Source organism: Neophocaena asiaeorientalis, unplaced genomic scaffold (genome assembly GCF_003031525.2).
Source record: "Neophocaena asiaeorientalis asiaeorientalis breed wild unplaced genomic scaffold, Neophocaena_asiaeorientalis_V1.1 scaffold16, whole genome shotgun sequence".
Classification (NCBI taxonomy): domain Eukaryota; kingdom Metazoa; phylum Chordata; class Mammalia; order Artiodactyla; family Phocoenidae; genus Neophocaena; species Neophocaena asiaeorientalis.
In genome coordinates, this window is record NW_020175446.1 from 4,074,402 (window position 1) to 4,088,195 (window position 13,794).

Sequence of the window (13,794 nt, forward strand, 5' to 3'; positions counted from 1 at the left end):
GGGGCACGAACCCGTGTCCCCTGCATCGGCAGGCGGACTCTCAACCACTGCGCCACCAGGGAAGCCCCTGAAAGGTCTTTATAAGCCACTAGGCCCTATAAAAATGTAACCTATGACTATTCTTGTTCTAACAGAAACAAAGGAGCTGGTCTGCATTAATCATGAAGAAACAAAAATCAGAACAAATTGATGAGGTGTCTGAGAATAAACCACTGGCAGAGTTTCTCAGAGCACTGAGAGGGACCTTCTGGCCTAGGGTCACCAGCAGTGCTGACTGCTGAGCCACTTCAGAGGACCAAAGCAGGACCCCTGGGAGGAGTGATGAGTTAACCCTAAAGTTTGGCATCTCTCAGCTCTGCCCTTTCAAGGGAATGCAGTGCTCCTGGATGTGCCAGTGAGGGTGAAACCGGTATTCTACGCTGATCTTTGGGAAGGAAAGGAAAACAAGGGTATTTACTGTGAAGCATTAAAAAATTAGATCCAAAGCATGAAACTAAAGCAAAATGTGTAAACAGCCACCTCTCCATGAAATAGCTCTATTTTACAGAACGTATCATTCTGTATTTGTAGAGGATCAATGTAGGTTGATAACTAAAATAAATACCAAGCTTATGTCTCCTCTGTGTTTATATTTAAAGCCACTATTTTATTTCTTGTAACAAGTGGTGACTTAATTGCAGATACAGTGAAAAAATGATCATAAACATTTTTGTGTTCTCGTCATTACTTCCTTACACATAACCTTTCCCTTGGTTAGAGAGAATTGTATTGAGGAGAATAGGCTTTATTTAGGAAGAATGCAAGGAAAACAGATAATGGCCACGTTTTTGACTTCCAAAATATTGGGGAAGAAGTAGAATAGGCTTAATAACCTAAAAACACTTCTGCTGCAACATATCTAGAAAGCTAAAGAAAAATATTACAAACTTCTTTATAAATGTATTGCACAACCCCTAAAAAAGAAAGGAAATTCCCAGTGGGTGGGGATCAGAAAGGAGCCATATCCTGAGAACTACCTGAGTCTGAGGGCTGAAGACTGCTGCCCGGGAATGGGGGGTGGGGGGAGTGGGCTCTGGGAAGCAGGGGCTTGTGTATAACAGAAAACAGGGTCAGCAGATGAGGTTATGGGCCTGTGTTAGTGAGTGGTATTGGAGTGGAGACCCTCCAGGTAAAACTGAAATTCTGTCCAGTACACACTCAGTGAAGGAGACTAGGAAAAAATTCTATACTAGTTGACAAGCTAGACTGTCTGGCTTGGAGTTCCAATCAAGGAGAAAAAAAATCATTCCTTTCATACCATGTTTTATGAACTAAAATTAGAAAAGCAATGACACAAGTGCAAAAACTGTACTTATAAGTTTGAAATCATACAAATAATTGATACATAAAAGAAAGCATAATGGAAATAAATAATATTTAGACCTGAAGAAAAAACTCCTTGCTTCAGCTAAAGCAAGATTTAGAGGGAAATAGATAGCTCTAATTGCTTACATTAGTAAAGAAAAAAATCACTACAAACTAATTAGCTAAATATTCAACAAAAGAGGTTGGGAAAAGAACTATATAGTAAATTAAAGAAGGACAGGAAGGAAACAATTAAGCTAATAGAAATTAGCAAAGTAAAACTAAAGAAATGAAAGAATTCATCCAACAAACGGTGATTCTTTGGAAACACTGATAAAATAGGTAAATTTCTGAAAGCCTAATCAAACTAATTAACATCATAAATACATAAGAAGGCAGTGTGAAACTCACCAGTAATGTTATATAGTCAGAGATTCTGTAATATGATAATGGTGGTGTGTAATTCACTTAAAACTCCACTTTAGGTTTAAAAAAAGTAGCAAAAATAACCATAACTACAATAATCTGTTATTAGTTATACAATATAAAAATACATAAATTGAATCATCAATAACCTAAAATGTGAGGTGGGGAAAGGTAAAAATGTAAAGTATAAGAACCCTATTTAGGTTAAGCTGTTATTAGTTTAAAATAGGGTGTTATAATTTTAAGATATTTTATGTAAGCCTCATAGTCACCATAAGGGAAAAAACCTGTAGTAATTACAGAAAAACATAATAAAGAAGACAAAGCATAGTGATACCACAAGACATCAAAACACACACACAAGGGGCTTCCCTGGTGGCGCAGTGGTGGAGAGTCCGCCTGCCGATGCAGGGGACACGGGTTCGTGCCCCGGTCCGGGAAGGTCCCACGTGCTGTGGAGCGGCTGGGCCCGTGAGCCATGGCCACTGAGCCTGTGCTCCGCAATGGGAGAGGCCACAACAGTGAGAGGCCCGCGTACCGGAAAAACACACACACACACAAACACACACAAAAAGACAGCAGGATAGGATTCAAACAAGAATGGGTCTACAAAACAACCAGAAAAGAAGAGCAAAATGGCAAGAGTAAGTCTTTAGGTATCAGTAGTTACTTTAAATATACGCAGATTATATTTTCCAACCAAAGATATAAAATAGCTGGAAGGATAAAAAGAACAAGATCCAACAATACACTGCCTACAAGAAATTCACTTTAGTGTTAAGACATACATAAACTGAGAATGAAGGGCTGGGAAAAGATATTGCAAGCACATGGTGACCAAACAAAAGCAGAGGTAACTATACTTATGCCAGAAAAAATAGACTTTAAATTTAAAATGGTAAAAAAGCCAAAGGAAGTCAGTATGATAATGATAAAGGAGCCAATATATATCGGGAAGATATAACAATTTTAAGTATTAATGCATCCAACATGAGAGCACCTAATTACATAAAGCAAAAAGTAACAGAGTCAAAAGGAGAAATAAACAGCAATATAATAATGGTTGGGGACTTTAATATCCCATTCTTGACAATGGATAGAGTATCCAGACAGAGAATCAGTAAGAAAACAGCAGACTTAAGCAACACCTTATGAAGGTAATAGACATATACTGAATGTTCTATCTGACAACAGCAGAATACATGTTCTTCTGACATGCACATGAAACATTTTCTAGAACAGGCCATGAATTAGGTCACAAAACAAGTCTTAGCAAATTCAAGAAGATTGAAATTAGTCAAGTATCTTGTCTGACCAAAATGGTATAAAACTAGAAATCAATAAGAGGAAAAGTGAACATTTTACAAATACATGGAGAGTAAACAAAACTCTTCTGAACAATCAATGAATCAGAGAAGAAATTAAAGGAGAAATAAAGTATCTTGAGACAAACAAAAATGGAAACATAACATACCAAAACGTATGGGATGCAGCAAAAGCTGTTCTAAGAAGGAAGTTTATAGCAATAAATGCCTACATTAAGAAATATCCCAAATAAACAATGTAACTCTATGCCTTAAGCAACAAGAAAAAGAACAAACTGAGACCATAGTTGGCAGAAGGAAAGAAATAATAAAGGTTAGAGCAGACATAAATGAAACAGAGAACAGGAAAACAACAGAAAAGATTAACCAAAATAAGAATTGGTTCTTTGAAAAGATAAACAAAATTGACAAATCTTTAGCTAGACTAACCAAAGGAAAAAGAGAGAAGGGCCTCATATGTATATGTATAGCTGATTCACTTTGTTATAAAGCAGAAACTAACACACCATTGTAAAGCAATTATACCCCAATAAAGATGTTTAAAAAAAAAAAGAGAGAAGGGCCAAATCAATAACTTATAAATGAAAAACAGACATTACAAATGATACCACAAAATTACAAAGATCATAACAGGCTGCTATGAACAACTATACACCAACAAACTGGAAAACTTAGGAAGAAATGGAAAAATTCTTAGAAACATACACACCACCAAGACTGAAGTGGGAAGAAATAGTCTAAATAGACCAACTATTAGTAAGGAGATTGAATCAGTAATCAAAAATGTCCCAACAGGGCTTCCCTGGTGGCGCAGTGGTTGAGAGTACACCTGCCGATGCAGGGGACGCGGGTTCGTGCCCCAGTCTGGGAAGATCCCACATGCCGTGGAGCAGCTGGGCCCGTGAGCTATGGCTGCTGAGCCTGCACGTCCGGAGCCTGTGCTCCGCAACGGGAGAGGCCACAACAGTGAGAGGCCCGCGTACTGCAAAAAAGAAAAAAAAAAAAAAAGAAAGAAAAGAAAAAATGTCCCAACAAAGAAAAGTCCAGGACCAGATGGCTTCACTGGTGAATTTTACAAACATTTGAAGAATTAACATCAATCTTTCTCAAACTCTTTCAAAATATCAAAGAGGAGGAAATCCTTTAAACTCATTTTATGAAGCCAGCACTAGCCTGATACTAAAACCAGGTAAGGACACTACCAGAAAAGAAAACCATAGGCTAATATCCCTCATGAATACAGATGCAAAAGTTCTGCAAACTGAATTCAGTAGCACATTAAAAGGATCATCTACCATGACCAAGTGGGCTTTATCCCTCATGGGTAAGGATGTTTCAACATAAACAAATCAGTGTGATATATCATGTTGATAAAATGAAAGAAAAAATCATATGATCATTGCAGTTGACACAGAAAAAGCATTTGACAAAATTCAACATCTCTTTATGATTTAAAAAAACTCCAACAAATTAGGAACAGAAGGAACATACTTCAACATAATAAACAACAGATATAACAAGCTCACAGCTAATACTGCTTAATGGTGAAATGTTGAAAGCTTTTCCTCTAAGATCAGGAACAAGACAAGGGTGCCCACTCTCACCACCCTGTTTAACAGAATACTGGAAGTTCTTGCCAGATCAATCAGGCAAGAAAAGAAGTAAAAGGCATTAGAATTGGAAAGGAAGAATAAAGTAGTCTCTATTTGCAGATGGTATAATTTTATATATAGAAAATCCTGAAGACTCCACCCAGAAACTGTTATATCTAAACAACAAATTCAATAAAATTGGAGGATACAAAATTAACATACAAAAACCAGTAGCGTTTCTGTACACTAACAACAAATTATCTGAAAAAGAAATCAAGAGGGCTTCCCTGGTGGCACAGTGGTTAAGAATCTGCCTGCCAATACAGGGGATAGGGGATCAGGCCCTGGTCTGGGAAGATCCCACACGCCACAGAGCAACTAAGCCCGTGCGCCACAACTACTGAGGCTGCGTGCCACAACTACAGAAGCCTACACACCTAGAGCCCGTGCTCCACAACGAGAGAGCCACCACAATGATAAGCCCACGCACCGCAACAAAGAGCAGCGCCCACTGGCCGCAACTAGAAAAAGCCCACCCACAGCAATGAAGACTCAACACAGCCAAAAATTAATTAATTAATTAATTTAAAAGAAAAGAAATCAAGAAAACGATCCTATTTACAATGGCATCAAAACAATAAAATTCTTAGGAATAAACTTAACCAAAAAGTTGAAAGATCTCTACTCTGAAAACTACAAGGCATTGATGTTTAAAAATTAAAGACAAATAAATGGACAGGTGTCCTGTGTTCCTGGATTGGAAGAATTAGTAATATTAAAATGTCAGTATTACCAAAAGCCATCTATATATTCAGTGCAATCCCTATCAAAATTTCAATGGCATTTTATTTTTTTTACATAGGTAGGAAAACAATCCTGAAGGCTGTATGAAACCACAAAAGATGCCAAATAGCCAAAGCAGTCTTGTGAAAGAACAACAAAGCAGGAGGCATCACACTTCCCAATTTCAAGCTATACTATAGAACAGTGTGGTACTGGTATAAAAACAAATAGATCAATGAAACAATCAGGAGCCCTGAAATAAATCCAAGCATATAAGGTCAACTGATATTTGACAAAGGAACCAAGAATACTCAATGGAGAAAAGACAGTCTCCAATAAATGGTCCTGGGATAATTGGATATTCACATGTAAAACAATGAAATTTGACCTCTATCTTACACCACTCAAAAATTAACTCTAAATGGATTAAAGACTTGAAACCACGAAACTCGTAGAAGAAAACCTAGGAAAAATAAAAGCTCCTTGACACGAGTCTTGGCAATGATTTCTTGGATATGACACCTAAAGCACAAGCAACGAAATAAAGAATTAACAAGTGGGACTACATCAAACTAAAAAGCTTCTGCACAGGAAAACAATCAACAAAGTGAAAAGACAATCTATGGAATGGGAAAAATTGCTTACAAACCATATATTTAAGATAATATCAAAAATATATAACAAATTCATATGACTCAAAGCAAAATGATGAATAATCCAATTTAAAAATGGGCTGATGATCTGAGTACACATTTTTACAAAGACAACATATAAATGACCAATAGGTACAATGAAAAAGTGCTCAACATCGCTAGTCATAGGGAAATGAAAATCAAAACCACAATGAGATATCACCTCACACCTGTTAGAATGGGTGTCATAAAAAGATAAGAGATAATAGATGTACTGATAGATGAGGGTGTGGAGAAAAGGGAACCCTTGTGCATTGTGGGTGGGATTGTAAACTGGTGCAACCACTATGGAGAGATGCATAGAGGATCCTCAAAAAATTAAAAATAAAATTGCCATATGACCCAGTAATCCCATTTCTGTGTATACATCCAAAGAAAATGAAATCATTATCTCAAAGAGGTATCTCACCCCATGTTCACTGCAGCCAAGATATGGAAACAACCTAAGTGTCCACTGATGAATGAATACAGAACATGTGATACATATATATACAACGGAATATTATTCAACTGTGAAAAACTAGGATATCCTTCCATTTGTGACAGTTTGGATGGAACTTGAGCATTATGCTTTGTGAAATAAGTCAGCCAGAGGAAGATGGATACTGTATGATCTCACTTATATGTGGAATCAGAAAAAAAAAACTCAAAGCAAAAGACCTAGTTTGTGGTTTCTAGAGGTTGGGGGTGGGGGCATGGGAAGATTGGAGGAAGGTGGTCAAAAGGTAGAAACTGCCAGTTATAAGAGAAATAGGACTACAAACATAATGTACAACATGCTGTATGATACATATGAAAGCTAAGAGTAAATCACAAGGAAATTTTCTTTTCTGCTTTCTCTCTTTATTGTATCTATATGTGATGATGGATGCTACCTAAACTTACTGCAGTAATCATTTCACAATACATGTAAGTAAACCATTATGCTGTAAATCTTAAATTTACACAGTGAGGTATGTCAATTATATCTCAAAAAAAACTGGAAAAGATTAAAATAAAGAAATGAAATCATCTATTCATCAAAAGATGATCACTGAGAACGCTGTTAAAATAAGTAACTCCCGGAGATTTGAGAAGACAGTGGAAGAGTAAGATGCGGAGATCACCTTGCTCCCCACAGATACATCAGAAATACATCTACACGTGGAACTGCTCCTACAGAACGCATACTGAACGCTGGCAGAAGACCCCAGACCTCTCAAAAGGCAAGAAACCCCCCACGTACCTGGGTAGGGCAAAAGAAAAAAGAAAAAACAGAGACAAAACAATAGGGACAGGACCTGCACCAGTGGGAGGGAGCCATGAAGGAGGAAAGGTGTCCACACACTAGGAAGCCCCTTCACGGGCGGAGACTGCGGGTAGCAGAGGGGGGGAAGCTTCGGAGCCGCAGAGGAGAGCGCAGCCACAGGGGTGCGGAGGCAAAGCGGAGAGATTCCCGCACAGAGGATCGGTGCCGACCGGCACTCGCCAGCCCGAGAGGCTTGTCTGCTCACCTGCCGGGGCGGACGGGGCTGGGAGCTGAAGCCCGGGCTTCAGTTGGAGCGCAGGGAGAGGACTGGGGTTGGCGGCGTGAACACAGCCTGCAGGGGGTTAGTGCGCCACGGCTGGTCGGGAGGGAGTCCGGGGAAAAGTATGGACCTGCCGAAGAGGCAAGAGACTTTTCCTTCCCTCTTTCTTTCCTGGTGCGCGAGGAGAGGGGATTCAGAGCGACGCTTAAACGAGCTCCAGAGACGGGCGCGAGCCATGGCTAACAGCGCGGACCCCAGAGACGGGCATGAGATGCTAAGACTGCTGCTGCCGCCACCAAGGGGCCTGTGTGCGAGCACAGGTCACTCTCCACACCCCCATCCGGGGAGTCTGTGCAGCCCGCCACTGCCAGGGTCCCGGGATCCAGGGACAACTCCCCTGGGAGAACACACGGCATGCTTCAGGCTGTTGCAATGTCACTCTGGCTTCTGCCACCACAGGCTCGCCCCGCATCCATACCCCTCCCTCCCCCAGGCCTAAGTGAGCCAGAGTCCCCGAAGCAGCTGCTCCTTTAACCGCGTCCTGTCTGAGCCAAGAACAGATGCCCTCAGGTGACCTACACGCAGAGGCGGGGCCATATCCAAAGCTGAGCCCCGGGACCTGTGCAAACAAAGAGAAAGGGAAATCCCTCCCAGCAGCCTCAGGAGCAGCGGATTAAATCAACTTGATGTACCCTGCATCTGTGGAATACCTGAATAGACAACAAATCATCCCAAATTGAGGAGGTGGACTTTGGGAGCAAGATAGATTATTTTTTCCCCTTTTCCTCTTTTTGTGAGTGTGAATATGTATGCTTCTGTGTGAGATTTTGTCTGTATAGCTTTACTTTCAACATTTGTCCTAGAGTTCTGTGTGTCTTTTTTTAATTCTTTCTTCCTTCCTTCTTTCCTTCCTTTCTTCCTTATTTTTTCTCTCTTTTATTCTGAGCCATGTGGAGGGCAGGGTCTTAGTGCTCCAGCCAGGTGTCAGGGCTGTGCCTCTGAGGTGGGAGAGCCAAGTTCAGGACACTGGTCCACAAAAGACCTCCCAGCTCCACGTGATATCAAACGGCAAAAATCTCCCAGAGATCTCCATCTCAACTCAATGCTGTCTACAAGAGACCCACTTCAGACCTAGGGACACATACCGACTGAAAGTGAGGGGATGGAAAAGCATATCCCATGCAAATGGAAATCAGAAGAAAGCTGGAGTAGCAATTCTCATATCAGAAAAAATAGACTTTAAAATAAAGACTATTACAAGAGACAAAGAAGGACACTACATAATGATCAAGGGATCAATCCAAGAAGAAGATATAACAATTGTAAATATTTATGCACCCAACATAGGAGCACCTCAATACATAAGGCAAATACTAACAGCCATAAAAGGGGAAATCGACAGTAACACAATCATAGTAGGGGACTTTAACACCCCATTTTCACCAATGGACAGATCATCCAAAATGAAAGTATGTAAGAAAACACAAGCTTTAAATGATACATTAAACAACGTGGACTTAATTGATATTTATAGGACACTCCATCCAAAAACAACAGAATGAACATTTTTTCAAGTGCTCATGGAACATTCTCCAGGATACATCATATCTTGGGTCAGAAATCTAGCCTTGGTAAATTTAAGAAAACTGAAATTGTATCAAAGACACTGATGAAAGAAATTAAAGATGATACAAATAGATGGAGAGATATACCATGTTCTTGGATTGGAAGAATCAACATTGTGAAAATGACTCTACTACCCAAAGCAATCTACAGATTCAATGCAATCGCTATCAAACTACCACTGGCATTTTTCACAGAACTAGAACAAAAAAGTTCACAATTTGTATGGAAACACAAAAGACCCCGAATAGCCAAAGCAATCCTGAGATCGAAAAATGGAGCTGGAGGAATCAGGCTCCCTGACTTCAGACTACACTACAAAGCTACAGTAATCAAGACAGTATGGTACTGGCACAAAAACAGAAATATAGATCGATGGAACAGGATCGAAAGGCCAGAGATAAACCCACGCACATATGGTCACCTTATCTTTGATAAAGGAGGCAAGAATATACAGTGGAGAAAAGACAGCCTCTTCAGTAAGTGGTGCTGGGAAAACTGGACAGCTACATGTAAAAGAATGAAACATCTTATGGAAAAACCTGAACGAACTTTTTGGACAACCCAATACAACATCAAGAGTGAACCCTAATGTAAACGATGGACTTGCATGATTATCACGCGTCAATATAGGTTCGTCGTTTGTAACCAATGTACCATCTGATGCAGGATGTTGATAATGGGGAGGCTGTGTACTCCAGGGGACACATAGGAAACCTCCATACCTTTCAGTCTTATGGTGAACCTTAAAGTCCTCTAGAAAGAAAACAAAAACAGTAAATGTTTTACTTCAAGATAGCAATGTAGAAGGACCCCGAACGCATTTCCTGCCACCAGGCACATCAAATCTACTGCTACCTATGGGACAATTTCATGTGAAAGAAACCCCGAAACTACATAAGTGACTCCTACCCACCAGGTGAATGAGAGGGGAAAAACACATCCAATCGGTAGGACAGACTGAGACACAGTCTCACCATAAACCCCACTCTCTGTGCAGCGACCCACAGTGGGGAGGAAACTCACAACCCTTCTCCCTGACGAGTGAAACGTTTGCACCTCACATCCGGAACCGCAGCTTTTAACACCTGCCCCTGAGAGAGAAAACCGCCAAACATCACGCTTTAAAAGCCAGTGGGGCTTGTGTCCCCAAGACCTACAAGGCTATAGAGGTCTGAGAAACACTTCTTGAAAGGCTTATACACAAAGACTCAGACCCCGGTGAGCAGAGCGGAGCAGAGGCAGCCGACTGAAAAGCACCCAGTCTTCCTGTGAAAGAGGCCTATTTGCTTACAGGACACTTTGGCCTGCAGGGCAGACCTCCAGTTTAACTCACATCCAAGAGTCTGACTGAAATACTCACCGAAGAGTATTGGGGGCTGGGGGGCACCAACTTCCTGACCCCCCTGACCTCCCTCTGCCTCACTCCAGGTTGCTGGTACCTTCCAGAATGGAGTGTGTGCACTGCACACTTCCGGTGCCCCAGCCCAGGGGTTGCCCCCTGATCGCCTGCTTCTGGTGGCCAGCAGGGCAACATTCACAGGTCCCCCAGGGCTGTAACAATGGAGAAACCACTCTTAACCGGCTACATCCAGGGTACAACAGAGTGGCAGCTGACTGAAAAATGGAGTCTTTCTGCAAAAGAGGCCTGTCAGCTTATCTTCAAAGCTGGGGCTGGATGGGTAGGCCTCTAATTAAAATCACATTTTAGAGCAGGCTGTAGTCCTCTCTTCAGAGGCCCTGGATGGCAGGCACTACATCTGCACTCTCCCCCTGCTTAATTCAAGGTCATTGGTACCTCCCAAAAGAGATTTCTTGCATTCATCTAGCACCCTGGGTTTTATGTCTGGTTCCTCGGTTTTTGTGGCCACCCAGTGAGATGCCCCTTGATCACCTGGCTCTGGTAGCCAGTGGGGTTGTATTTTCTGGTACCATAGGACTGTAACAAATGGAGAAGTGGTTCTAAACCAACCATCATCCCCAGGGCACAGTGCAGAGATAAGCAGACAGAAACATACTAGGCATTCTGTGGAAGAGGACTATTACCTTATCTTTACAGCTGTGGCTTGAGGGCCAGGATCCTAATTAAACACACATCCAGGGCCCTTCCGTAATTCTCTCCAGACACCCAGAGAGGCAACGGCTGATTTCTCCTGGAATGGAACTTGTGTGTACATCTGGTGGCCCATTAGTTGTGGCTGCTGCCCAGAGGACGCATCCCTTGATGGCCTAGATCTGGCTGCCAGTGGGGCTGGCATTCACAAGTTCAACAAGACAATAGCAAAGAAAGAGATCTTAACTATTACCCCAGGGTTCAGTGCAAAGGGAGCAGATAGAGATGCCCGTATCCCAGGCTTCCCTTTGAAAGAGGTATATATACACATACTATAAAAGCTGCTTCCTTAGGGTCTGACTTCCAATCACCAAGAATCTTGGTGCTGACTGAGATCCTCCCCTTTGGGATACTGACAGGTCTTAGCACACCCTCAACTCCTGCGAGCCACTAATAATAAAGTAGGCTGCTTGAGCAATCACAAAGGTTTGAGTTACAACCAAGAGCTAATACAGGGTTGAATGATAAGAGAGATTCGTCTCCTACAAAAGGATGCTCCTTCAAGAATGAGGGAGGTGGCTGAAAACGTCTCTGAACTGGGGAAGGAAACAGACATCCAGATGCAGGAAGCCTAGAGAGCTCCAAATAAGATGAACCTAAAGAGATGCCCCCCAAGACACATTTTAATTAAACAGTCAAAAGTTAAAGACAAAGAAAGAATCTTAAAAACAACTAAGAGAAAAACAACTTGTTACATACAAGGGAACCCCCATAAGACTATGAGCAGGTTTCTCAGCAGAAACGTTGAAGACCAGAAGGAACAGGCATGGTATTCAAAGTGCTAAAAGAAAAAACTGCCAACCCAAAATACTCTACTTAGCAAAGTCATTCTTTGGAAACGAAGGAGGGATAAAGAGTTTTCCAGACAAGCAAAGGTGAACGACTTCATCACCACTAGACAGGGCTTACAAGAAAAGTTAAAGGGGCTTCTTTAAGCTGAAATGAGAGGTGCTAATTACTAACAGGAAAACGTATGAAAATATAAATCTCACTGGTAAAGGTAAAAAATATAGTAAAATTCAGAAGATCTAATGTTGTAAAAGTAGTGGGTTAATCACCTATAAAGCTAGTATGAAGATTAAAGGACAAACATAGTAGCTCTATTATAACTACAATTTGTCAAGGGATACACAATATAAAAAGATGCAAATTGTGATATCAAAAACAAAAAGAGGTGGGGAGGAGTAAAAATGTAGAGCATTAGAATGCTTTCAAACTAAACTTGATATCAGCTTAAAATATATTGTTATAAACATAAGTTATTTTATGTAAGCCTCATGGTAACCAAAAAGAAAAACATACAGTAGATATATACGTACATGCATCCTTAAATCACAAAAGGAGCGAGAAGAAAGGATCTACAAAAGACCCAGGTGACAATTAACAAGATGGCATAAGTACATACCTATCTATAATTATTCTAAAATGTAAACAGACTAAATGCTCCAATCAAAAAATGTAGAGTGGCTGAATGAACAAAAAACCAAGACCCATCTTTATACTGCCTACAAGAGACTCATTTTAATTGTAAGGATGGACAAACACACACACACACACACACACACACACAGAAAGTGAAGGGATGGAAAATGATATTCCATGCAAATGGAAACCAAAGAAACCTGGGGTAGCTGTACTTGTCTCAGACAAAATAGATTTGATTTTAAATTTTTATTTATTTATTTATTTATTTATTTTTGGCTGCGTTGGGTCTTCATTGCTGCACACGGGCTTCCTCTAGTTGTAGAGAGTGGGGGCTACTCTTTGTGGCGAAGTGCAGGCTTCTCATTCGGTGGCTTCTCTTGTTGCAGAGCATGGGCTCTAGGCTCACAGGCTTCAGTAGTTGTGGCATGTGGGCTCTAGAGCACAGGCTCAGTAGTTGTGGCACACGGGCTTAGCTGCTCCACAGCATGTGGGACCTTCCTGGACCAGGGATAGAACCCATGTTCCCTGCATTGGCAGGCAGATTCCTAACCACTGTGCCACCAGGGAAGTCCCCAAAATAGAATTTATAACAAAGACCATCTGTTGTAAAAAGAGTATTCATTATATAATGATAAAGTAGCCAATCCAACAAGAGGATATAACATTGCAAATATTCATGCATCTAATATAGGATCACCTAAATATACAGAGAAAATATTAACAGACATAAAGGTAAAACTGACAGCAATACAATGATAGTGATGAACTTTAATACCCCACTTTCATCAATAGATAGCTCATCCAGACAGAAAATCATTAAGAAAACTCTGGCCTTAAACATATTAGACCAGATGGACTTAACACACATATATAGAAAAATCCATCCAAAAGCAACAGAAACATATTTTTCTTACATGTACACAGAAAATTCTCCAGGGTGGATCACATGTTATGGTAAAAAAA